A 27,545-nucleotide genomic window follows, 5' to 3' on the forward strand; every position below is an offset into this window, starting at 1 on the left:
AGGGACCATGGACCATATTCTCCAACTGTATCTCTAGTTGGACGTTTGTGGCAATCGATTCTTCCCAGTGTGGTGCTGCTATGAAACTTCTTGCTCACCATTCAGTCCTTGAAGACCAGTCCAGCCCCAGAACTACAAAGGAACAAACAAGTCCTCCATCACGACCTCCCCGAACTTATGGAGACAAGAGTGTGATCCTTTATACAGTCCATGTTCCTTCTCCCATCATCAATTTAAAGTGCAATCTTCATGTCTTTATTTGCCTTAAGCATCATCACACAGAGGCCCTTGATGTTTCTTTTGAGCAACAGAATTAGTCAGCATCTGGAGAGACAGAAACAGGATTAATGTGTCGGTTAAAGACCATCATGTATCTTTCCCACACTCCACACCCCTGCCCATCCAGGGCACTGTTATCTGCCTCTTTACCATGCCCCACTGACCATCGGGGTTCTAGTTTACTGCCAACCCCTCAAAGATCCCAGTAAATGTGTAACCAACCTAATTGCTCAAACCCTGGCACGGGTGGGACAATCCTTATTTTAAAATAAAATGTAGAACTAGAGTTTGCCACAGGAACAATGAGTGAAACAGATATCAATGTGTATTGCAAAGACTATCTTGCAGATGTGTTTGGGTTAGAATTTCTCTGCTACAATTGTATACAGTCAGTTGACATCACTAAAATCATCTGAGTGTTAACAAGTACATTGATTGAAATAGGAATTTTTAAGAACATTCAGTTTTTGCTTTTTACTCTAGTTTTGAGTCAATAGGAACACTGGATGCAAGTAGCTGAAATGACTGTTTCATTGGGAAACATCCTTATCCATCAGTATAGATGGTTCCCTTTGTTTCATTCAGTGTGGGTGGAATACCAATTGTGGCCAATTAAATCATGAAAGGCATTTCTCCCTTTTAAAACTGGGGAGGGGGCAGTGTTGGAAGTGGAAGTAAAATACTATAGTACGGGAAACATGCGTTAGTTCAGACTGCATCCATGAGTTGACATTTAAGTGGTTAGCCAGAATCCACAAGATATTTAGGATCGAGGTTCTCAGCATTGTGATGTTACTAAACACTTACAGACATGTTTTCTGAAATGCTTTCCAAATTTGATTCTTATGGAAGTTCCAAGAGAAACCTATAAAAGGATAACATTTATATGACAATTTTCTCACAAAATTAGTTGCTTCATATTGAGCTCACAGTATAATAAACTGTTCAAGCAATACTATAATATATAATAGAGCAAAAATTAGAGGGAAGTTAGAGGAACAGGAAGCTTTTAAAACCAACAAAAGGCAACAAAAAGTCATTAAGAAGGTAAAGATGGAATATGGAAGTAAGCTAGCCTGTAATATTAAAGGGGATACCAGAAGCTTCTTCAGATACATTAAGTATAAAAGAAAGGTGAGAGTGGATATTGGACCAATGGGAAATGATTCTGGAGAAGTAGTAATGGGGGGACAAGGAAATAGCGGATGAACTGAATAAGCATTATGCATCAGTTTTCACTATGGAAGACACTAGTAGCATGGTGAGAGTTCCAGGTGTCAGGTGTCATGAAGTGTGTGAAGTTACTTTTACTAGAGAGAAGATTCTTCAGAAGCTGAAAGGTCTGAAGGTAGATAAGTCACCTGGACCAGATGCTCTGCATCCCAGGGTTCTAAAAGAGGTGGCTGGAGAGTTTGTGAAGGCATTATTAATGATCTTTCAAGAATCACTAGATTCTGGAATGGTTCCAGAAGACTAAAAAATTACAAATGTCATTCCACTCTTCAAGAAAGATGAGAGGCAGAAGAAAGGAAAGCTGTTGGAGTTGATTGTTAAACATGTGGTTTTGGGGTTCCTGGAACCACATTGATAAACAGGTTGTAGTCAACATGGTTTCCTCAAGGGAAAATCTTGCTGGACAAATCTATCCGATTTCTTTGAAGGAATATCAAGCAGGATAGACAATGGAGAATCAGTTGATGATGTGTCCTTGTATTTTCAGAAGGCCTTTGACAAGGTGCCACGCATGAGGGTGCTTAACAAGCTACAAGCCCATGGTATTACAGGAAAGATTGTAGCATGGATAAAGCAGTGGCTGATTGGCAGGTGGCAAACAGTGGGAATAAACAGAGCTTTCTCTGGCTAACTGTCAGTGACTAGTGGTGTTCCACAGGGTTCTGTGTTGGGACCGATTCTTTTTACGTTATATGTCAATGATTTGGATGATGGAATTGATGGCTTTATTACAAAGTTTGCAGATGATATGAAGATAGGTGGAGGGGCTGGTAGTTTTGAGGATGCATAGAGGCTACAGATGGACTTAGACAGATTAGGAGAATCGACAAAGAAATGGCAGATGGAATACAGTGCTGGGATTCCATTTCTCTCCATTTAGACAATAGTGAACCATTTCATTTCTTCTGCCAAAGTGCATGAAAGGGTTGACTATTGTCTAAATGGAGAGAAAATACAAAAACCTGAGGTGCAGAGGGACTTGGGAGTCCCTGTACAGGATTCCTTAAAAGGTTAATTTGTAGGTTGAGTCTGTGGTGAGGAAGGCAAATGCAATGTTAGCATTCATTTCAGAAGCACTAGAATATAAAAGCAAGGATGTAACATTGAAACTTCATAAAGCAGTGGTGAGGCCTCATTTGGGGTATTGTGAACAGGTTTGGATCCTTTATCCTAGAAAGGATGTGCTGAAACTGGAGACGGTTCAAAGGAGGTTCACAAAAAATTGAAAGGCTTGTCATATGAAGAGTGTATTCGATGGAATTCAGAAGAATGAGGGGTGATTTCATTGAAACCTATTGAATGTCGAAAGGCCTTGACAGAGTGAATGTGGAGAGGATGTTTCCGATGGTGGGGGACTTTAAAAGCAGAGAATGCAGCCTCAGAATGGAGGGGTGTCCTTTTAGAATGGAGATGAGGAGGAATTTCTTTAGCCAGAAAGTGATGGATTTGTGGAATTCCTTGTCACAGGCAGTAGTGGTGGCCAAGTCTTTATGTATATTTAAGGCAGTGGTTGATAGATTCTGGGTTGGTCTGGGCTTGAAGGGATATAGGGGGAAGGCAGGAGATTGGAGCTGAGAGGAAACTTGGATCAGCCATGATGAAATGGTGGAGTAGACTCAATGGGCCAAATGGCCTAATTCTGCTCCTATCTCTTATGAACTTATGGTACGTAGGCTGATGACCTATACTGCTCCTGCTACAGCTCAGCAGCTAAATCCCTCCAGGACTGGAGATTCCAACCTTGCTGCCATCCAACCTCTAACGCTTACACTCCTAAATTCACTGTCAGCTGTTCACTCATTGTCATCCTGCTTGCTGACGTAACTTGGCTTCTCATTAAGCTGACACATTCAAATCCTTGTTTTCTAACTGTTCTGTGGTCTAAGAGTTCAAAGAAAAATTTATTATCAGAGTACATACATGTCACCACTTATAACCCTGAGATTCTTTTTACTGCAGGCATAATTGTAAAATCTATAAAACGGTAACCGTAAACAGGATGAATGAACAACAAACTGCGCAAATGCAGATATAAATAAATAGCAATAAATAATGAGAGCATGAAATAACAAGGTAAAGACTCCTTAAATTGTGACCATTGGTTGTGGGAACACCAGAAATAGAATGAGTGTAGTTACCGTCTTTTGTTCAAGAGCCTGATGATCGAGGGGCCGGATGATTGAACCTGGTGGTATAAGTCCTGAGGCCATGCTGAAGGAGGTGTAAAAGAAACCAAGGGTAACAGCAAAAGTCCTGCAGAAATCTATAGAACTTGTTAAAGTCTCTGTTCGTGTGTCCACTATAAGAAAAACCCTGAACAAGAATAGTGTTCATGAAAGGACACTATGGAGGAAACTATGATTTTCTATGAAATTCCTATGATTTCTGTATCCAGAACTAGAGGGCACAACCTCAGAATTGAGGGGTGACCCTTTAGAACAGAGGTAAGGCGGAATTTTTTTAGCCAGAGAGTGATGAATCTGTAGAATGCTCTGCCACACACTGCGGTGGAGGCCAAGGCAGAAGTTGATTGTTCCCTGATCATTCAGGGCATCAAAGGATATGACGAGGATGCGGGTGTATGGGGTTGAGTGGAATCTGGGATCAGCCATGATGGAATGGCAGAGCAGACTCGTTGGGCTGAATGGCCTAATTCTGCTCCTATATCATATGGTCTTATGCCACCAGGTTGGAGGCGACCCAGGCGGAATATGAGGGATCGCTCCTCCATCCTGAGGGTCCCCTCATCAGGGCACAGGAGGAGGTCAGAGGCCAACATGTCAGAATGGGACTTGGAATTAAACTGTTCTGCCACCAAGAAGTTCCACTTTTGGAGAATGGAACAGAGGTGCTCAGAGAAGCAGTCCCCCAATTTACAAGGGGTTTCACCAACGTAGAAAAAGCTGCATCGGGAGGTGGGTATTGGTATTGTCCGGGTGATCCAAAGCTCAGTGAGGAGGCAGTGAGGTTGCATCTGCTGTAGAACTATAGTGGTGATGGGCAAATTGCAGTGGGTCCAGTCGGCAAGAGTTGATTCAGGCCATGACTAACCTCTCGAAGCACTTCCTCACAGTAGATGTGAGTGCCACTGGCCGATAGTTGTTGAGGCAGCTCATCCTGCTATTTCTAGGCACTGGTATAATTGTTGCACTTTTGAAGTTGAGGTTTATGCACTTTTGCACTATTGGATAAAGTCAGCATGGATTTGTGAAAGGAAAATCATGTCTGACGAATCTCATAGAATTTTTTGAGGATGTAACTAGTAGAGTGGATAGGGGAGAACCAGTGGATGTGGTAAATTTGGATTTTCAAAAGGCTTTTGACAAGGTCCCATACAGGAGAGTAGTGTGCAAACTAAAAGCACATGGTATTGGGGGTATGGTATTGATGTGGATAGAGAATTGGAAGCAAAGAGTGGGAATAAACGGGACCTTTTCAGAATGGCAGGCAGTGACCAGTGGGGTACCGCAAGGCTCAGTGCTGGGACCCCAGTTGTTTACAATATATATTAATGACTTGGATGAAGGAATTAAATGCAGCATCTCCAAGTTTGCAGATGACACAAAGCTGGGCGGCAGTGTAGCTGTGAGGAGGATGCTAAGAGGATGCAGAGTGACTTGGATAGGTTGGGTGAGTGGGTAAATTTATGGCAGATGCAATTTAATGTGGATAAGTGTGAAGTTATCCACTTTGGTGGCAAAAATAGGATAACAGATTATTATCTGAATGGTGGCTGATTAGGAAAAGGGGAGGTGCACCGAGACCTGGGTGTCATTGTACACCAGTCATTGAAAGTGGGCATGCAGGTACAGCAGACTGTGAAAAAGGCGAATGGTATGCTGGCATTCATAGCAAGAGGATTCGAGTACAGGAGCAGGGAATTACTACTACAGTTGTACAAGGCCTTGGTGACACCACACCTGGAGTATTGTGTGCAGTTTTGGTCCCCTAATCTGAGGAAAGACATTCTTGCCACAGAGGGAGTACAAAGAAGGTTCACCAGATTGATTCCTGGGATGGCAGGACTTTCATATGATGAAAGACTGGATCAACTAGGCTTATACTCTCTGGAATTTAGAAGATTGAGGGGGGATCTTATTGAAACGTATAAAATTCTAAAGGGATTGGACAGGCTAGATGCAGGAAGATTGTTCCCGATATTGGGGAAGTCCAGAACGAGGGGTCACAGTTTGAAGATAAAGGGGAAGCCTTTTAGGACCCAGATTAGGAAAAACTTCTTCACACAGAGAGTGGTGAATCTGTGGAATTCTCTGCCACAGGAAACAGTTGAGGCCAGTTCATTGGCTATATTTAAGAGGGAGTTAGATATGGCCCTTGTGGCTACGGGGATCAGGGGGTATGGAGGGAAGGCTGGGGCAGGGTTCTGAGTTGGATGATCAGCCATGATCATAATAAATGGCGGTGCAGGCTCGAAGGGCCAAATGGCCTACTCCTGCATCTATTTTCTATGTTTCTATGTTTCTAAACCACTGCTGTCCAAAAAAAGCATTGCTTCACATCTCAAGTTCGGAAAAGACCACCTGGATGTTCTACAATGCTTCTGAGACAATGTTCTGTGGACAGATAAGATAAAAGTTGATTTTTTTTGGCAGAAGCGTACATTGCTATGAGGAAAATGGGGACTGCATACCGACACCAAAACCTCATCCCAACTGTGAAGCATGTTGGAAACAGCATCATGGTTTGGGCCTGCATTGCTGCCTCAGGGCCTGGACAGTTTGCAATTGTTGAGAGAACACTGAATTCAAGATTGTTTCAAGACATTTTGTAGGGAATTCAAGATTGTTTCAAGACATTTTGTAGAATGTCAGGGTAGCAGTCCATCACGTGAAGCTTAATAGAAGATAGGTAATGCAACAAGACAATAATCCAAAAGACAAGAGTAAATCAACAACAGAATGGTTTAAAAAGAAGAAAATTCATGTTTTGGAATGGCTGAGTTAAAGTCCTGACCTTAATCCTACAGAAATGTTGTGGAAGGACCTGAAGCAAGCAGATCATGCAAGGAAGCCCACCAAATCCCAGAGTTGAAGCAGTTTTGTCAGGAGGAATGGCCTAAAATTCCTCCAAGCCGATGTGCAGGACTGATCAACTGTTACCAGAAACGTTTTGTTGTTTATTGCTCGACAAGGGGATCATACCAATTACTGAAAGCGAAGGGTCACATACTTTTTCCAACAAATACATGTAATACTGGATAATTTTCACAATAAATTAATGAACAAGTATAAACAAGAGAAAATCTGCAGATGCTGGAAGTTTGAGCAACATAAACAAAATGCCGGAGGAACTCAGCAGGCCAGGCAGCTTCTAGGAAAAGAGACCCTTTGGCCTGAAATGTGGACTGTACTCTTTTTCTAGATGCTGCCTGGCCTGCTGAGTTCCTCCAACATTTTGTGTGTGTTGTAATGGACAAATATAATACATTTTTGTGTTATTTATTTAACTAGTTAGGTTCTCTTTATCTAGTCTTCGGACTTACATGAAGATCTGATCATGGTTTAGGTCACATTTATGCAGAAATAGAGAAAACTCCATGGGGTTGACAGACTTTCTAACACCACTGTAAGTGCCACAGGGTGATAGTCATTAAGGTAGGTTACATCACTCTTCTTGGAAACCGGTATGATTGAAGCCTGCTTGAAGGAGGTGGGTAGCACATACTGCCTTCGCAAGAGGTTGAAGATATTTGTCAATGCACCAGCCAGTACTCCACCCTGACTGGATGCTTTCCTTGAATGCATGCTCTTGAAGGTAGCCCACACATTATCTTCGGATATAGAACCCAAAGGATCATCAGGAGACATAGGGGTGTGTGATAGTTCCTTCCCGTTCTGCTGGTCAAAGCCAGCATAGAAGGCATTAAGTTCATACTGAAGCGAAGCTCTCTGTCACCTATGTCACTAGATTTAACTTTGTGGGAGGTTATAGCATTTAAACCCTGCCACAGCTGTCAATCATCCCTTGTTGATTCCAGTCTCGTCCAGAATCTCCACTTCACCCCACCTGCTTCTGTAATCTTCCAATTGCACCTTCCGGGATCCTGGCATTTCTGGCTTCCTGCAATCCCTAAATGCCAGGAATTGTGCTGCCTCGGCCCTAAGTTCTGCATTCATTCCCCTGAACTTTACACATTTAAGTTGATACTTAAAATATTTAAGAGACTCTTTGACAAAGCCTTTAATTATTTGCTTCACTTGATTATGTAACTAAATGTCAAAGTTTACTTGATACACTTTGATATATGCTGAAGGAATAATCTAATGGTAATGTGTTTTTCTCTGAATATACACTGATACTTCAACGTTACCCTCTTTCAAAGTGTGAGCTGGATTCTCAACGTCATGAGCAGTGCTTGGAAAACAACACCTTTGCACAGTAATAAAGTTATGTGTTCTGTCATTTTCTTTGTTTAGTTTATAAGAGAGGAGACAATTGGGGTGAGGGGAAAAAAGTTGCCTGACTGACAATCAGCTTGCTGAATCAGGAAACAACAGGAATTCTGCAGATGCTGGAAATTCAAGCAACACACATCAAAGTTGCTGGTGAACGCAGCAGGCCAAGCAGCATCTATAGGAAGAGGCGCAGTCGACGTTTCAGGCCGAGACCCTTCGTCAGGACTAACTGAAGGAAGAGTGAGTAAGGGATTTGAAAGCTGGAGGGGGAGGGGGAGATGCAAAATGATAGGAGAAGACAGGAGGGGGAGGGATAGAGCCGAGAGCTGGACAGGTGATAGGCAAAAGGGGATACGAGAGGATCATGGGACAGGAGGTCCGGGAAGAAAGACGGGGGGGGGTGACCCAGAGGATGGGCAAGAGGTATATTCAGAGGGACAGAGGGAGAAAAAGGAGAGTGAGAGAAAGAATGTGTGCATAAAAATGAGTAACAGCTGGGGTACGAGGGGGAGGTGGGGCCTAGCGGAAGTTAGAGAAGTCAATGTTCATGCCATCAGGTTGGAGGCTACCCAGACGGAATATAAGGTGTTGTTCCTCCAACCTGAGTGTGGCTTCATCTTTACAGTAGAGGAGGCCGTGGATAGACATGTCAGAATGGGAATGGGATGTGGAATTAAAATGTGTGGCCACTGGGAGATCCTGCTTTCTCTGGCGGACAGAGTGTAGATGTTCAGCAAAGCGGTCTCCCAGTCTGCGTCGGGTCTCACCAATATATAAAAGGCCACATCGGGAGCACCGGACGCAGTATATCACCCCAGTCGACTCACAGGTGAAGTGATGCCTCACCTGGAAGGACTGTTTGGAGCCCTGAATGGTGGTAAGGGAGGAAGTGTAAGGGCATGTGTAGCACTTGTTCCGCTTACACGGATAAGTGCCAGGAGGGAGATCAGTGGGGAGGGATGGGGGGGACGAATGGACAAGGGAGTTGTGGCTGTTATTATAGACTGACAAAATCAATGTCTCCCACCTACATAATTATTGGCCAATAGTTTAAAAATGATGCCAGTTTCTCTGGGGTTAAAGAAAACAAAGATTACATTTATTACCTAGTATAAAATGAGGTACAAGTGCTCTTTATATTTGCTGTAGTGCAGACCCTCAACTTTCCCTTTTGCTAATTCTAAGATTATTTTAAAAGTACCACCACTTTGTCTAAATGTGCATGGGAAACTCACACTAATTTCACTCAGGCTGTCTGTGGCAGTTTACCAACTGCTCTGTGTGGCTGGGGCACGTGTTCTGAATCTACTTGATCTGCTCACAACTCTTGTGAGTGTGTGGTATTAGTTTAGCCCAGACTTGCAGGCTGGCAGCTGCAATCCCTAAGGCTTGGCCTCAGCCATCAGGAACGTGCACTTAGTTCTACTTTCTGTTTTAGATTGTATTAGATTTCTTGGAATTCTTTTTGTTTATTCATTTCCTGGGATACAGATGTCACTGAAAAATCCAGCCTTTATCATTGGTTGTGAGTTTCCCTTGAGACACTAATAGTGAATGACTGTAGTCCTGATGAAGGTATTCCCACAGTGATGTTGCGAAGCAACCTTCGGAACTTAATTCAGCAATGATGGGGGAAGGCAAGGCATTGTCAGTCAGGATAGAAGGTAACCTAGAAGGAAACGTCCAGCTAGCGATATCCCTGTTGATTGCTGCCATTAATTTTATTGGTGGCAGAGGTTGTGGGTTTTGGAGATGCTGCTCAGAGGATTACCCCCAGCCAATCCCATTCTGTACATGGCCTACACAGGTGGACTGTTTAGTAAGGAGAGTGGAATATCAGCAACCTGGGTTGCTTTGCTCTGGATGCTCTCGGATGTTGTTGGAACCGCGCTCATCCAGGCAAGTGGGGAGCATTCCATCCCACTCCTGATTTGTGCCTTGTAGATGGTGGAAAGTCTTGGGGTGGCAATGAATAATTACTCACTACAGAATACTCAGCCTCTGACCTTTTATAGCTGAAGGTGTTTATGTGGCTGTCCCAGTTGAGTTTCTGGTCAATGGCGAGCCCCATGATGTTGATAATGACAGACTCAGCAACGTTAATGGTATTGACTGTCAAAGACAAGGGGTTAGCCTCTCATTTTCTGAAGATGGTCACCAGCCAAGTGTCTGTCCCTGTTTGTAGAATAGCTCTTCCCCGCTGTGGGTATGGAAATTGAACTGAACATTGTGAAATCTTCTGATCGTGCGATGGAAGGAGGTTCATTGCTGAAGCTGCAGAGGGTATTTTGGATCTAGCACACTGCCCTCGGGAACTGTTCCAGTGATGCGCTGGGACTGAAATGATTAACCTCAAAACATTGCCACCACCCTCCTTTATACAAGGTGTAATGGTTGATGGGAATCCAACTGCTGGATTGTTTTCCCCTTGACATCCATCACCCTTTTGCTTTACCAAGACTACTTTATGCTGAATGTAATTAATTCTGCCTTGATGTCACACATCTACAATTGATTTCTTTAGTCTGTGTTTACTCCAAATCTCTGACGAGCTCTACACTTGAGTGGTCCTGCTAAAACCCAAACTGGGCAGTGTTGATCAGGTTGTTGGCCAGTTCTTCCTTTACAGTCCCTACAGATTGGGGACGACTTGCTTCCACTCTCATTTTGAAGGTTCCTGGGTGGCTGATAAAGCCAAGGTGGAAAGGGTGGACATTTTGACATTTGGCACAGAAAGTGCCTACTACACCGGCAAATTGGGTAGTTTGTGAGATAGTTTGCTCCTTCAGTCCTTAGGTAGGGTAATTGTGAGCTTCTCAAGGTTCTCAATGTCATCCCCTCCACTCCAAGAGGTCATGGGCCGGAGATTCCCAGGAACTTTTCATGTAGGGATGAAGTACATCCATGATTTATTTTTCCTCTGTTCACCTGGCAATCTCCTCCTGTGACAGAACTTAGAGTGTAGAATACCTGTTTTAGGAGTCAGACATTGAAGAATCAAACTGAGGGTAAGTAGAGCCATGATAAGACCGTAAGATATAGGAGCAGAATTAGGCCATTTGGCCCATCGAGTCCACTCTGCCATTTCATCACGGCTGATCCATTTTCCCTCTCAGAACCAATCTCCCCCCACCCCGTATTCCTTCATGCCCTGACCAATAAGAATCTGTCAACCTTTGCTTTAAATATACATAAAGACTTGGCCTCCACAGCTGCCTGTGGTAATGAATTCCCCACTCTCTATTTAAAGAAATTGTTCCTCATTGTTTTAAAAGAACACCCCTGTATTTTTTGGCTGTGTCCTCTGGTCTTAGACTCTCCCACCATAGGAAACATGCTCTCCATATCCACTCTATCAAGGCCTTTCACCATTCATGAGGTCACCCTCACTCTTCTAAATTACAGTGAATTCAGGTCCAGAGCCATCAAATGTTCTTCATATGCAAGCCATTTAACCCTGAAATCATTTTTGTGAACCTCGTTTGAACTCTCTCCAGCTTCTGCACAACCTTTCAAAGACAAAGGGCACAAAACTGCTCACAATACTCCAAGTAAGTCCTCACCAGTACTTCATAAAGTATCAACGTTATATATTCTAGTCCTCTTGAAATGAATGCTTACATTACATTTGCCTTCCTCACCACAGGATGCTGAGGAAGGCCAGGAAGGGACACAAAACATTGATTTGCTTTTCCATCCATTAAATTTGGAGGATTTTGTGGGGATCACATTAATGGTCTCTTTCCGGTTTCTCGAGTTGCCTGCTGCAAGAATTTGGGCCATAGTTGATCTTGACAGCTCTAAAGAATTAGCAAGTTGCGACTATCGCCAACTTGACGAGCCTCGCTTTCTCTCCCTCTCCTTTCTCTCTCATTCTTTCACACACTCGCCCTCCACTGTTTAGGTCACAAGTCTTCTGTTGAACCTCTGACTTCAGATGCCAGTTGAGCTGTTTCTCTTAACTTGAGGAACAGTGGAGCTTTCAATCCAGAATGACATTACATTTATGCTTAACTAGTTCCTTGATCTCCCAGTCATCCTTAACAAACTTGCCCCTGTTTCTTCCTACCTCACTCTCTGTTGCAGGAAATGTTCCTGGTGTGTGATCTCTAGCCACTAGACCCTTCACTCCCCCCCCCCCCCAAAGTGCTGACCAAGCTATTTCACTGGCCATAAAACTGAAGATAAAAGAGCCCTGCCAATTTTCAGTAAAACCATCCTATAACTTCTTCTGTGGTGGATCCCTTGCTGCCTACAGTCATCCACACCTCCCATCTCAGCTAAGTATTGGGGCACTTATCTGTTGTTGGCCTGGGTGTAACCACCACTTCGTGTGCTTGTTTCATTTTGCACTTCTATTACGCGTTAAAAATGCCATGATATTTCATTGAAACCTGTGTGTAAGTGGAAAACCGTATTCAAGCTGAGTAAGTTATGAGGGGGTTGACGTGGATAGGCTTTTTCCATTGAGAGTAGGGGAGATTCAAACAAGAGGACATGAGTTGGGAGTTAAAGGGCAAAAGTTTAGGGGTAACATGAGGGGGAACTTCTTTACTCAGAGAGTGGTAGCTGTGTGGAACGAGCTTCCAGCAGAAGTGGTTGAGGCAGGTTCAATGTTGTCGTTCAAAGTTAAATTGGACAGCTATATGGACAGGAAAGGAATGGAGGGTTATGGGGTGAGTGCAGGTCAGTGGGAGTAGGTGAGAGTAAGAGTTTGGTATGGACTAGAAGGGCCTGTTTCCGTGCTGTAATTGTTATATGGTTATATGGTTATATAGTTAAGTTAATATAATTCATTTATAAATACATTGAATCAATAAGATTCAATTCAGCAACTGCAGTCTGATCAAGGACTTGAATTTGAAGAGAGATCATAGATGAGAATATAATTATTGAATCCTGATGAAGGGTCTCAGCTCAATGCATTCACTCTTTATTCTTCATTTCTTTCCATAAATGCTGCCTGACCTGCTGAATTCTTCCAGCATTTTCCCTTCCCTTCCCTTCCCTTCCCTGTATTGCTGTCAATTTCTACTGCTGGAGCAAGACCAGGGCCTTGCTGTGTCTAGATAAGGAACTGTCTTTTGTTGTTTGGAACTGTCTGTTTGTGTCCTTGCCTTCTCTAGGTAAGTCTGGCTGTTTGCTGCTACCTTGAGTGGAGAACTGTCTTTCTGTGTATGAGATCCTGGCCCTATGTCCTGCTTGCTAGGAGGGGTCCTGACTCTGTGTAGAGCCCTGGCCCCAAGTCCTGTTCCCAAGGAGGGGTCCTGGCTCTGTATTCCATGTTCCTGTGTTCCTGTCTCTCCCAAGGCCAAGGGTCTGTGCTCTTGTCTTGTCCATGTGCTGTGTCCAGCCCAGGAGTACCTTGCCCAGCCCTGTGCTGGAGATTCCTCATCCTATGCTGGAATTCCCTCATTAAAGAACCCAAGCCTTGTTTAATGCTGTAGCCAAGCCTTGAAGAACCCAAGCCATGTCCAATCCTATGGCCACATCATGTCCTTGCCTAGTTCTGGGGTCTGAGCCCAAGTCAAGACCCAGGTTCTGGGTCCTTGTCCAGTCTCTGGCTTGGAGTCCAAGCCCAGGCTCCTAATTCCCAGTTCCTTGTCCTGTCCCAGCTTCTAGTCTGTGTCCAGTCCCATCCCTAACTCTAGTTCAGTCCTGTTCCTAGTACTTCAGTGTCTGTGTCTTGCTTTCGGGTCTGCTCCCAGTGTCCCTGTTATGACACTTAGCATGGTTACCAAATGGAAGTGCTGTATTTCCTCTCTAACACTCACCATTTCCCTTTATAAGAGAATTTGATTACTGGTACTACTTTCTGGAAACCAAAAGTTGAAGTTGAAATGGTGAACTAAGTCTGTTCCTACTGCTTTTCAGTTTGACCTGAAAGTTCTGCTGCCCGGGTGAGACAGCCACCAGATCAGACAGAACCCTTATTTGTCTCTGCAATTCTCTTTACAGTTTTGAGGTCTCACTCAAAAGTGTCATTCTACTCTCAGTGGCCTCTTTATTAGTTATCTCCTGTAATAAATAAATTGGCCACTGGGTGTAGATTTGTTTGGTCAATGCCCTGGAGTGACGTTTGAATCAATGAGGTAAACAAATCATCACTGGGACAGAATCAGCTGAGGAGCTGGTTTTTATACGTGTCCTTTTTTAGCATTTCTTAAACCTCACAATGTGCTATGGACATGTAGTGATCTACACTGTTTATTGTTAGAGGCTTTGAGAAAAGAAGTAAAGATACCTTACTATAATTATATTGGGTCTTGGTGAGATCTCATCTGGAGGATTGATTTCAGTTTGATCTGCTTACCTGGTACTTGCTATGGAGGGAATGCAGTGGATGGTGGGTTTACAGTGTAAGGAGAGACTGAATATCCTGGACATGAGTCCAGAAGAATGATAGGCAATCTCATTGAAACTTGCAGAACCTAGCAGGCTGATTGCAGCGAGGATATTTCCCCTGGCTGATGAACCTCAAACCAGAATTCAGTTTTACAATAAGAGTTGGACCATTAAGGACTGAAATGGGCAGAAATTTCTACACACAGGACGGTGAATCTTTGGAATTCTCGAGCTGTGGAGGTACGGGCACTGAGTTAATTCAAAACCAAGACTGATGAGTTTGTGTATGTTAAAGTGTTTCCAGAAGCTGGCACAGAGGAAGGAGATCAGGAACAATCTTTGTGTGGAGAACATTGAAAGGATCAAAGTGCAGACAATGCTGTGTTTTTCTATTGTTGCCCACTGGACTCCTCTTTTTCCCTGCTGACTTTGCCTGGAGTTATTGAAAGGATGGAAACTGTTAGCCCTGGCATATATCTTCTATTTGTAGAGCATGGAACAAAGAACAGTACAGCACAGGAACAGTGTTCCACAATGTTATCGGGTACTGATTAAGCTAATGATGCCTCGGATTGACTTTGATGGCACAAAACTACAGTACTGCAACAGTGGTTTTTCGGAGGGGCTGGTGAAGGAAGCCATTGAAATAAAACTAGAGAAAAATAATTTGTACAAAGACAAAGGTCTCACTCTAAGTACAAACTGGAAATCGATTGTAAGCAAGGTGGAACAGCTTGAGGACCAACCAATCAGGAGGGACAGATGATGACAGTTTATTTGTAATGATGCCTAATTAACTTAATCCCTTTTGCCTACATATGACCTATGTCCTTCCATTCTCTGCATATTGATTTGTCCGTCTAACAGCAGATCAAACCTCCATCATATCTGCCTCCATCACCACTCTGGCAGCACTTTCCAGCTACCCACCACACTGTTTTTATAATTTAAAAAAAAACACATTTCCTATAACTCTTTTGGATTTTCATCCCTCACCCTAAATGCATATGCTCTAGTATTAGACAACCTTGGGAAAAAGATACAAGCTGTTGATGATATCTATGCCTTTCATAATTTTATAACCTTCTATCACATCTCCCTTCAGCTACAGCCACTCCAGAGAAAACAACCCTAGTTTGACAAACTTTCTCTTTTAGCACCTGCTCTCTAATCCAGGTAGCATCCTGGTAAACCCATCGTGCACCCTTGCTAAAACCTCCACAATCCATTCAATATTGAAGCAATAAAACTGAATGCAATACTCCAGGTGTGGCCTAGTCAAAGTTTCCTAAAGCTACAATGTAACTTCCTGACTCTTGAACTCAGTGCCTGAACTAATAAAGATTGTCAAATACTTTCAATTTGCGTGGTCACTTTCATGGGGCTAAGATCTCCCTAGATATTTACTTTGAGTAAATATTCCTGCCTTACACACACAAAGTTTCTTCAAATGTCATCAGCAGTGATATAAAGTCTTTGGAAACACACACAAAGTCCTGCTGGAACTCAGCCAGTCCTGATGAAGGGTCTCACCTAAAATGTTGACTTTTTATTCCCCTCCATAGATGCAGCCTCACTGGCAGAATTTCTCCAGCATTTTATGTATGTTGCTTAAGATTTCCAGCATCTGCAGAATCTCGTGTTTATAGAGTCTCTGGAAGCTCGTAATCTGCTTTGACTTGTCTGTGCATGCACTAGCCTCTCTCTGAGCCCTTCATTTTCTCAGGTGCATGTTTGCACAGACCTCACATTGCAATGTCAAGAAATTTGCCTTTGTTTTGCTGTTATCTTCCTCTTTAGTTGTTGAGCTCCCTATATTTAATTTTCCATCTTTCTATGACACTGTTCCTCCATTAAACTTTTATCCCTTGTTTCTAAGTTTTTGTGTGTTCCCACCTCTTGGGATCATTTTGTAAGCCAATTCCCTCCATAGCACACTCTGCAGAAACCATTTTACACTTACTCTTCCATCCAGTGTTTGCTTTTAGCAATCCACTCAGTATTATTGGTTCCTGTTAGTTGGTTCCTTTCCATTTCAAATTAAACAACTTCCAGTTGTTTGACATATTGACACTTGCAGTTATCTACTATATTCTATTACCTCCGGTGCAGAACCATGTAAATGTTTAATCTTAAATGAGGTCACCTTTTGTACATGGAAGTTAGAGGATTATGAGGACCACAATCACCCAAGCATATATTTAGTCATTACTTTGAGTAAACTGCAGATTTAAATAACTATTTGGGCTGCTGTGCTTTGACACGAATACCTCGGCAAAAATGCTCTTCTATTAGGTGTGATGTTAAACACCTAATGAGCTGATACAACTCTCCAACATCAGGAAGTTGCAAAGGCTGGTGGTTTACCTGATTCAGTTCTTTGCTTCTGCACATTGTTACCTTGACAAGGCAATAGGATGAACACTCTTATTCTGAGGGTGGAGGCATGAGGGGGTTTAGGACCTGAGACTAAAAACAGAAAATGCTTGAAATTCTCAGAGGACTACTCACTACCAGTGAAGAAACAAACTGCATTTATGCCACAGACTCGTGACCAACTAAACTTCATGGATGTGAAATGTTAATTTTCCTTCTCTCCTCTGAGGTGTTGTGTGGACTGTTGAGTATTTCTAGCATTTTCTGGTTTCAGTTCCATCTTTTAGCATCTCGAGATTTTCCTCTGAACTCACTGTAAGGTGGGGATTTATTAAACAACTGAAATTAACAGTTCACCACTACACTTGATGGGCCAAAAGGCCTGTTAGCCATTAGACAATATCATTGAAAAATAAAGCTGTCAAGGCGAGCTGGTATTTACATTCCTGTTCCAGCTTCCAGAGGTCAGATTTGTTTACTGTTAAGATCTCAGGAAATTAAAAGAAAAGTAGTTTTTCAAAAAAGACATGCATTTGTACATTTAAGTGGTGACAACAGATGTTTAGTGTTTTACCACCAAGGGAGTACTTATAAATTATACATTGTTGTAATTTAAGAGAAGTAGAAGTTAGTGTGTGCACAGCAAGCTCCCACATATAGTACTGTGTGACAATGACCAGAGAATCAGCAGTGTGATGATGGGGGTAGGATTGCAATGTTGAGAAATCTGCCATGGAATGGTTATAGAGTAGATGAAACATAATTCAATGTTATTTTTGAAGACAATGACAAACATACTGAATCCTATTTAAAGTGCACAGTGTACAAGATGTTGAAGTTGTGGCTCAAACTGCTTTAAGAGTCAGTATTCTGAAACCCACAGATTCACTTCTCCGAGAAACAAACTTCTGATCTGCAAAGTGTTTCTGACACATGGTTTAAAGTGGAGAAGAGCCTTCCTCAGACCATTGTTTATTACTTGAAAATGCCTGGTTCGAATAAGTGCCCCTCACCTCCTCAACAGCACATCTGTGGCCTACAAATGCCAATAGAGAAAAAAACAGGTGTGTATCAAATAAAAAGGTTTGGAAAACTATCAAGACAATCATTTTGCGTTACTTTTTATATGGCTTCTGAGAGCCATGCTCTGACCATTATAAGCATTCTTTCAGTTTTTTGAACTTGTCAGAATGTACCGTCAATTATACAGAATTCATCTAAAATGACACCACAACTGAAAACTGGCTCTTAAAGTTACGTAGCTTTGCTCTCCATGTACACTCATTGCGATTCCTCATCGACACTACCGATGTGCTCTTTGTCTTGAAGGCTTCATCTATTATATATGAAGTCTTTGGAGCCCCTGCTGCAACGCAGCATGGGAGATTAAAATAATTCCATAATTTAGTTAAGCTTGTATATAGCTTCCAAAATAATTGTCTTTGTTATCAGTTCCTGCAACTTTTGAGTATTTTACTGCAGACAAGGATGTTCATGCTCTGTGGTCAAAGTGAGTAAGGACATGGTGAAGGGCATTAATAGACGTGGTTGAAATGACACAGCTCAGCACACTGGTTTAATGATGGTTCTGTTTTCTTTGCATTGAAATTGGGACTGAAATTGTATACAAGTTTGAACATGAACTAGTTTTGAACTCTGCATGTCTACCACTCAATTCAACCAATCCTTGATAGTAACGCTTGGTTAAGCCTTCAAATTCATTATTGATCTGAAATCCAACAAATTAAAGTGTTTTTATTCCAATTTAACTTGTTGAGTTTAGCAAGACTTGCTAACATAGAAGAAAATCTCATAAATATGAATCATAATGGCTAATCTCCCACTCCAGGTCTTTCCTGCTTCAGAAAGACTTGTATTTGTTGAGTGGATGACCCAAAGTGCTGAACTACTAATGAAATATTATCTCTGTTGCCAATATGGTGTAAAAATATGCTAAAGAAAGCACCTAAAATAATTTCCTATACTCTAGACGAGGAAGTTGCCTGATTCTCTTTTCCCACTCTGTAATCTGACCGCAGTCTGCTCATTCTGCCTTGGAGAACAGCAGGTATCTGAACACGTTGCAGACTAAAGTGTACCCCTGCCTAATAGGGGTCAAAATAATCACAGTGTTGCTCACTGCACTGTTTGCAACAGTGACTTTTCTATTGCCCATGGTGGGGTAAGATTGTAAAAGACATGTTGAGGTGAGTTTAACAGGTGTCATTCATTCATTAGCGTAGCTAACGTTATTTAAACTAGCTGGCTAGCTGCTAAGGAGCTACTCTATTGCAGACATCCCACCTCTCCCGGAAGTCTCCTGCAAATTGATGATGCTACCTCCCTGAAATGAGTTTTTGCAGGGTGGGATGTCTGAGATTGACCTCAATGAAAATACCTCCTCACTAAGAATTCAGTTACATGCAAAATCATTTCCCTTTGCTAAGCTTGAAAGCTGCTCTGACAAAATAATTCAACATCAAATCTAGTTCAAGCATTAAAAGAAAACACACAGCCTTCATTCAGTGTTCATATGCAGAAGCAAGATAAGATAGACTCTGTACAACTAGAACAACTTAATCTCAGTCTACTGCAGATACCAGGATCAGTTTCAAGGGACAGAGTACCATTGAAATAAAAATACCAGTGTATAAATGGTTGAAAGTCAGTAAGAAATGTCACTTACGTTGTTAGAATGGTACGGACATTCTCATAAGAAACAAGAATAATCTTTCAATCCTCAAACACAAGGAAATCTGCAGACGCTGGCATTTCAAGCAACACACAAAATAGTTGCTGGTGAACGCAGCAGGCCAGGCAGCATCTCTAGGAAGAGATAGTCGATGTTTCGGGCCGAGACCCTTTGTTGACTAACTGAAAGAAGAGCTAGTAAGAGATTTGAGAGGGGGAGATCTGAAATGATAGAAGACAGGAGGGGGAGGGATGGAGCCAAGAGCTTGACAGTTGATTGGCAAAAGGGATATGAGAGGATCATGGGACAGGAGGCCTAGGGAGAAAGAAAAGTGGGAGGGGGGGGAAAAAGCCCAGGGGCTGAGCAAGGGGTATAGTGAGAGGGACAGAGGGAGAAAAAGGAGAGAGAAAAAGAATATGTGTGTATATAAATAAATAACAGATGGGGTACGAGGGGGAGGTGGGGCATTAGTGGAAGTTTGAGAAGTCAATGTTCATGCCATCAGGTTGGAGGCTACCCAGACGGAATATAAGGTGTTGTTCCTCCAACCTGAGTGTGGTTTCATCTTTACAGTAGAGGAGTCTGTGGATAGACATATCAGAATGGGAATGGGACATGAAGTTAAAAGGCCACATTGGGAGCACCAGATGCAATATATCACCCCAGCCAACTCACAGGTGAAGTTTCGCCTCACCTGGAAGGACTGTCTGGGGCCCTGAATGGTGGTGAGGAAGGAAGTGTAAAAGCATGTATAGCCCTTGTTCCGCTTACAAGGATAAGTGCCAGGAGGGAGATCAGTGGGGAGGGATGGGGGGGACAAATGGACAAGGGAGTCACGTAGGGAGCAATCCCTGCGGAAAGCAGAAAGAGAGGGGAGGGAAAGATGTGCTTAGTGGTGGGATCCCGTTGGAGGTGGTGGAACTTACGGAGAATTATATGTTGGACCCAGAGGCTGGTGGGGTGGTAGATGAGGACAAGGGGAACCCTATTCCTGGTGGGGTGGCGGGAGGATGGAGTGAGAGCAGATGTGTTGAAATGGGGGAGATGCGTTTGAGAGCAGAGTTGATGGTGGAGGAAGGGAAGCCCCTTTCTTTAAAAAAGGAGGACATCTCCTTCGTCCTGGAATGAAAAGCCTCATCCTGAGAGCAGATGCGGCGGAGATGGAGGAATTGTGAGAAGGGGATGGCATTTTTGCAAGAGACAGGGTGAGAAGAGGAATAGTCCCGATAGCTGTGAGAGTCCGTAGGCTTATAGTAGACATCAGTAGATAAGCTGTCTCCAGAGATAGACAGAAAGATCTAGAAAGGGGAGGGAGGCGTCGGAAGTGGACCAGGTAAACTTGAGGGCAGGGTGAAAGTTGGAGGCAAAGTTAATGAAGTCAACGAGCTCAGCATGCTTGCAGGAAGCAGCGCCAATGCAGTATTCGATGTAGTGAAGGAAAAGTGGGGGACAGATATCAGAATAGGTTTGGAACATAGATTGTTACACAAAGCCAACAAAAAGGCAGGCATAGCTAGGACCCATAGTAGTCATAGTCATACTCTATTGATCCCGGGGAAAATTGGTTTTCGTTACAGTTGCACCATAAATAATTAAATGGTAATATGTAAATTATGCCAGGAAATAAGTCCAGGACCAGCCTATTGGCTCAGGGTGTCTGACCCTCCAAGGGAGGAGTTGTAAAGTTTGATGGCCACAGGCAGGAATGACTTCCTATGACGCTCTGTGTTGCATCTCGGTGGAATGAGTCTCTGGCTGAATGTACTCCTGTGCCCAACCAGTACATTATGTAGTGGATGGGAGACATTGTCCAAGATGGCATGCAACTTGGACAGCATCCTCTTTTCAGACACCACCGTGAGAGAGTCCAGTTCCATCCCCACAACATCACTGGCCTTACGAATGAGTTCGTTGATTCTGTTGTTGTCTGCTACCCTCAGCCTGCTGCCCCAGCACACAACAGCAAACATGATAACACTGGCCACCACAGACTCGTAGAACATCCTCAGCATCGTCCGGCAGATGTTAAAGGACCTCAGTCTCCTCAGGAAATAGAGACGGCTCTGACTCTTCTTGTAGACAGCCTCAGTGTTCTTTGACCAGTCCATTTTATTGTCAATTCATATCCCCAGGTATTTGTAATCCTTCATGTCCACACTGACGCCCTGGATGGAAACAGGGGTCACCGGTGCCTTAGCTCTCCTCAGGTCTACCACCAGCTCCTTAGTCTTTTTCACATTAAGCTGCAGATAATTCTGCTCACACCATGTGACAAAGTTTCCTACCATAGCCCTGTACTCAGCCTCATCTCCCTTGCTGATGCATCCAACTATGGCAGAGTCATCAGAAAACTTCTGAAGATGACAAGACCCTGTGCAGTAGTTGAAGTCCGAGGTGTAAATGGTGAAGAGAAAGGGAGACAAGACAGTCCCCTGTGGAGCCCCAGTGCTGCTGATCACTCTGTCGGACACACAGCGCTGCAAGCACATATCAGGTAATCAAGAATCCTTGACACCAGGAAAGCATCCATACGGGTGCCCATGGCTACACCTTTAGTTTGGAGGAAGTGGGGAGAGCCAAAGAAGAAATTATTAAGAGTAAGGACTAATTCGGCTAGACGGAGCAGAGTGGTGGTAGAGGGGAACTGATTAGGTCTGGAATCCAAAGAGAAGTGGAGAGCTTTGAGACCTTCCTGATAGGGGATGGAAGTATATAGGGACTGGACATGCATGGTGAAAATAAAGCAGTGGGGGCCAGGGAACTTAAAAATCATCAAAGTTTCAGAGCGTGAGAAGTGTCACGAACATAGGTAGGAAGGGATTGAACAAGGGGGAATAAAACTGTGTCGAGGTATGCAGAAATGAGTTCGGTGGCTCACCACCATTCAGGGCCCCAGAGAGTCCTTCCAGGTGAGGTGACACTTCACCTGTGAGTCAGCTGGGGTGATATACTGCGTCCGGTGCTCCTGATGTGGCCTTCTATATATTGGCGAGACCCGACGCAGACTGGGAGATCGTTTCGCTGAACACCTACGCTCTGTCTGCCAGAGAAAGCAGGATCTCCCAGTGGCCATGCATTTTAATTTCATGTTCCATTCCCATTCTGTTATGTCTATCCATGGCCTCCTCTACTGTAAAGATGAAGCCACACTCAGGTTGGAGGAACAATACCTTATATTCCGTCTGGGTAGCCTCCAACCTGATGGCATGAACATTGGCTTCTCAAACTTCCGCTAATGCCCCACCTCCCCCTCATACCCCATCCGTTACTTATATATATATACACACATTCTTTTTCTCTCTCTGCTTTTTCTCCCTTTGTCCCTCTCACTATACCCCTTGCCCATCCTCTGGGCTTTTCCCCCCTCCCCCTTTTCCTTCTCCCTGGGCTTCCTGTCCCATGATCCTCTCATATCCCTTTTGCCTATCACCTGACCAGCTCTTGGCTCCATCCCTCCCCCTCCTGTCTTTTCCTATCATTTTGGATCTCCCCCTCCCCCTCCCACTTTCAAATCTCTTACTATCTCTTCTTTCAGTTAGTCCTGATGAATTGTCTCGGCCCGAAACGTCGACTGTACCTCTTCCTAGAGATGTTGCCTAGCCTGCTGCGTTCACCAGCAACTTTTTTGTGTGTTGCTTAATCTTTCAATCCTGTTCTGTTTTTATTAGATAGTGATTGATCGGCTCCTTAACTCCAGTTGCCCCCCCCCCGCCACCCTTGATCAACACTCATTAATCTGTTTGCGTGATGAAGTAATCTACTTATCACTAGTTTGGAATATTTTGTTTATTAAAAAACGTTATCATTCTGGGGAAGAAGTTTGTATATTGATGAGAAAAAAACTGCTTTGCCATTTTAATCCTGATTAGCTGAGTTCAATGATTCCGCCCACTTACTCAAAGTTTAAAAGTTCAAAGTAAAATTTATTAGAGTACATACACATCACCATATACAACCCTGATATTCTTTTTCTGTGGGCATACTTAGCAAATCTATAGACAGTAACTGTAATGAACAACAAACGGTGCAAATGTAGATATAAATAAATAGCAATAAATAACAAGATAAAGAATCCTTACAGTGAGACCATCGGTTGAGGGAACACCAGAGGTGGAATGAGTATAGTCATCCCCTTTTGTTCAGGAGCCTGATGTTTGAGGGGTAGTAACGGTTCTTGAACCTGGTGGTGCGAGTCCTGGGGCCCCGCTACCTTCTAGCTGATGGCAGCAGCGAGAAAAGGGCATGGCCTCAGTGGTAAGGATCTCTGATCGATGCTGCTTTTCTACAACATTGTTACATGTCGATGTGCTCAATGGTTGGGAGGGTTTTACCCATGATGTACGGGCCAAATCCACTAACTTTTGTCGGATTTTCCACTCAAAGGCATTGAATTCCCCATGCAATCATAAGGAACCTTTTGTAAAATACCCAGTTCGAGGTACATGCAGCCAAAGTCCTGGTTGGTTTAATGTCTGCTGGCAGATTGAAGACTTGGACATCGAACAGATCTGAAGTTGCAGTGGTGTGTAATGACTTAATCATATTAGGAATCAAGTCATTTTGTGCTTTTAAGGAAATAATAGAATCTAGTATCAGTTTTAGAAAAGGTGGTATGGCTGTAATGAGTCCTATAAGTGAAAAATCTCATAGACTTTCTGATCTCGTTCTCCCATGGTCCAATCTCTTCTCCGTCAGATTCCTTCCTCTCCAGCCCTTTACATTTTCCACCTATCACCTCCCATCTTACGTCATCACCCCTTCCCCCACCCACTTGTCTTCACCTATCATCTTCTAGCTTGCACTCCTTCCCCTCTCCCTATCTTCTTATCCTGGCTTTGTCCATGTTTCTTTCCAGTCCTGATGAAAGGTCTCAGCCCAAAATATCAACTGTTCATTCTTTTCCATGAATGCTGCCTGACCGGCCGAGTTCCTCCAACATTTTGTGTGTGTTACTCTGGACTTCCAGCAACTGCAGAATCCCTTGTGTTTCTGATCTATGTCTTAGTTTTGAAAATAGTGCCTGTAAAGATAATTGATATTCTGCTTATCTTCTATAGATTCCAGAATGGTTTCCGTAGATTGGAGAGTAGCAAATGCAATCCTACTCTTGAGGATGGATAGAGGGAGATAAGAGACCCTACTGACCCATCAGCCTGATATTGCTATTTGGAAAATATAATGCTGGAGTTGATCATGAAGAGTGTCATACCATGATACTTAGGAACAAAAACATGATGAATCACTGTGCATCTACAGATGAAAGGGAAATGGTTTTTGAGTAACCACTGGAGATTGAGTTACCTTGAAGAATTAATAGCACCAACAATGCAGATGATGCATTTGAATTTTCAAGAGGTTGGAATACAAATTCCTGGGTGTCAACATCTCTGACTATCTATCAAGGACCAAAAATATTAATGCAATTATAAGGAAGGCATAACAGCCGCTATATTTCACCAAAGACTCTAACAAATGTCAACAGATTTACCACGGAGGTAATTCTAACTAGCTGCATGCATCACTATCTGGTATGGAGGGGCCATTGCACAGGGATTGAAAGAAAAGGCTGCAGAAATTTCCAAACTCAGCTGGCTCCATCATGGGCACTAGCCTTCCCAGAACTGAGGACAGCTTCAAAAGGTGATGCCTCAAAAAGGCAGCATCTATCGTTAAGGACCCCATCGCCCAGGCCATGCCTTCGTCTCATTGCTACCATCCAGGAGGAGGTACAGGAGCCTGACACACACTCAAGGTTTTAGGAAGAGCTTCTTTCCCACCACCATTAGATTTCTGAATGGAGGATGAAAACGTGTACACCACCTTTTTTATTTGCTCTTTTTTTGCACTGCTTATTATCATATTACACAAGATATACCAGTGATATTAAACTTGATTCTGAATCATGGAATGGAGGACATTACAAATGTATTACTTCCAAAATTGCTGATATCACAAAATTAAGCAGGACTGTGAATAGTGATGATGAGCAGGGAGACTCCAAGGGGAATTAAACAAGCAGAGAAAATAGAAGTATATTGTGGAAAGATAATGAAGTTTTCCACCTCAGTTTAATGAACAATGCTGAGTAATTTTTACATAAATGAGATCGGGAAAATTTGATATTGAAAGGGATCAGGGTAGCCTTGAGCGCAAGGCTCTGAAAGCCAATGATGATGTAGCTGGCAGGTATGAAAACAAAGATTATGTGGTCTGTAAGAGGATTTAGAGACAAAAGATGCTATAATGCATTGGTAAAATAGACCTGGATTATTTGTTAAGGTATGGCATCATTTCTTAAAAAAATGGATATAGTTGCAATGGAGGGATGAGATGGGTTGCTGGAATGGTAGTTATTTCATGCGAGGAGCTACTGGGCAGAATAGCCTACTATTTGCAAGCTGAATTAGTAGAACTGCTGTCCTACACCTCATATTGAACCAGTCTTGGTGGGGTTGGCACATTCTCCCTGTGTCCATTCAGGTTTCCTCTGGGTGCTCCTGTTTCATCCCACATCCCAAGGAAGCATGGGTTGGAAGGTGAATTGATATGGTGAATGGCTCCTTGTGTATGGGTCAGTGGTAGAATCTGGGGAGAGTTGATAAGGAGAATAAAATGGGACGAGGGTACATGGTACTTTCAGCATGGACTTCATGAGCCCAAGGGCTATTTCTGAGATGTATAACTCTCAGAAAATCGTCCCCATTGACACATAGAACATTCTTAAATGCTTGACCTGGGAAATGCAAGACGAATATTAGTATTATTAAACAAAAAGTCCCACAGCAAATAACTTTTTTTTACTATTATTTATAATAATTTATCATTATTCCTGGAAATGCAGGACGGCTATTTGCCCAGTTCAGGAGTCATAGTTCTAAGTTAAAAGGACTGCGATGAGGAAAATTTTCTGAAGCGGGTTAGATATATGAAATTCTTTACTCTAGAGCATCATGGGTAGTCAGTCATTGCATTTAAAATAGTAATCAATAGATCGATGAATAAGAATAGAGTAAAATAGTGTCTGTGAAAGATGAGGTGTGATTTTGTTAACTAGTGGAGCAGATTCTTATGTTCAATAGAGTCCTCTTCATTGCTCAGGAAAGTACTGAGGCTTATGCACATTCTTTATTAAACAAAAAGTCCCACAGCAAATGACTGTGTTAAATAGAAAGATTGCTGGGTTTTGTTTGATTGACTGTAACTGTTTGCTTGCAACAATCAGATATTAACACTGTAAACATCTGTCATAAATTGGCTTCCTTCGATGCTTCAGTGCCTCTAACCAGGACCAAATGGTAAAATACAATAAAAACACATAGGTATGAATCATTATGTCTAACCTCTCTCGTCGTTTAGTTCCCTCTTCAGGACTTTCCTGCTGGGCTGTAAAAGAGAGACTTTCAGTTGTTGAGTGGATATCTCAAAGTGGCTAAATACTAATGAAATATTAACTCCGTTACTAATGTGATGCAAAAATATGCCAAAGAAATCCCCCAAATAACTTCCTAGAAGCTAGTGGATGTGTTTCAGTAAGCTCACAATGATCTAAGATTTTGTTTAGTTTATTCACTCCATGTGTAACTTCCCTCATTGGCTACCACTTGATTGCTGAATCAACTTGACTGAATGGCTAAAAATACGTTTATAACAGGACCATGGAAGACATGATTGTTCTTGAATTGCTTACCCACTAAAGGAAATGTTCAGATAAAGAGACAGACATCACAAATGAACAAAATGAAGAAAAAAATGTGGATGTTAAAAATCTAAAAGGGAAACAGAAAAAATGCTGGAAATACCCAGCGGGTTGGTTCACATCTGCTTGGTGTTGATGAGTTTTTGTCAGAAGTGGGTCGGAGAGAAATGAAGCTTGTTAAGTCACAGGAATGGTGTGGGGATAGGGGGGAATATGTCTGATGTGGTAAAACCAGGGTAATCATGGGTTAATATAAACAAGGTTACCTGGCCAATAAGTGAATGGAAGCAGTTAGAAAGAAAGAACATAGACAAAACAATATAGGAACTATGAAATGCAGGTAATTAAGACACGTCCAGCAGATTGGGCTGGAGAAAAGAGAAAAAAAAATGAAACAAAAACAAAGCTGAATCGATATCAGAAATGACAAACACACAAAGAAATGAAAATATTTGAAGTTGTAGAATTCACCATTGAATCTAGAAAGCTGCAGTGTGGCCAGGTGAAA

The 27,545-nt window shown here is 42.7% G+C and overlaps 1 long non-coding RNA gene across 1 annotated transcript; it reads right to left on the minus strand.

Annotated features, from left to right (window-relative positions):
• LOC134356256 (uncharacterized) lies at positions 1-27,545 on the minus strand. Its single transcript, XR_010020310.1, has 3 exons — positions 26,682-27,545; positions 1,087-1,144; positions 1-324 (listed from the first exon to the last, which is right to left on the minus strand). It is a non-coding gene; the product is annotated as an uncharacterized LOC134356256 (long non-coding RNA).

The sequence above is a fragment of the Mobula hypostoma genome, chromosome 14 (genome assembly GCF_963921235.1).
Source record: "Mobula hypostoma chromosome 14, sMobHyp1.1, whole genome shotgun sequence".
NCBI classification, from domain to species: domain Eukaryota; kingdom Metazoa; phylum Chordata; class Chondrichthyes; order Myliobatiformes; family Myliobatidae; genus Mobula; species Mobula hypostoma.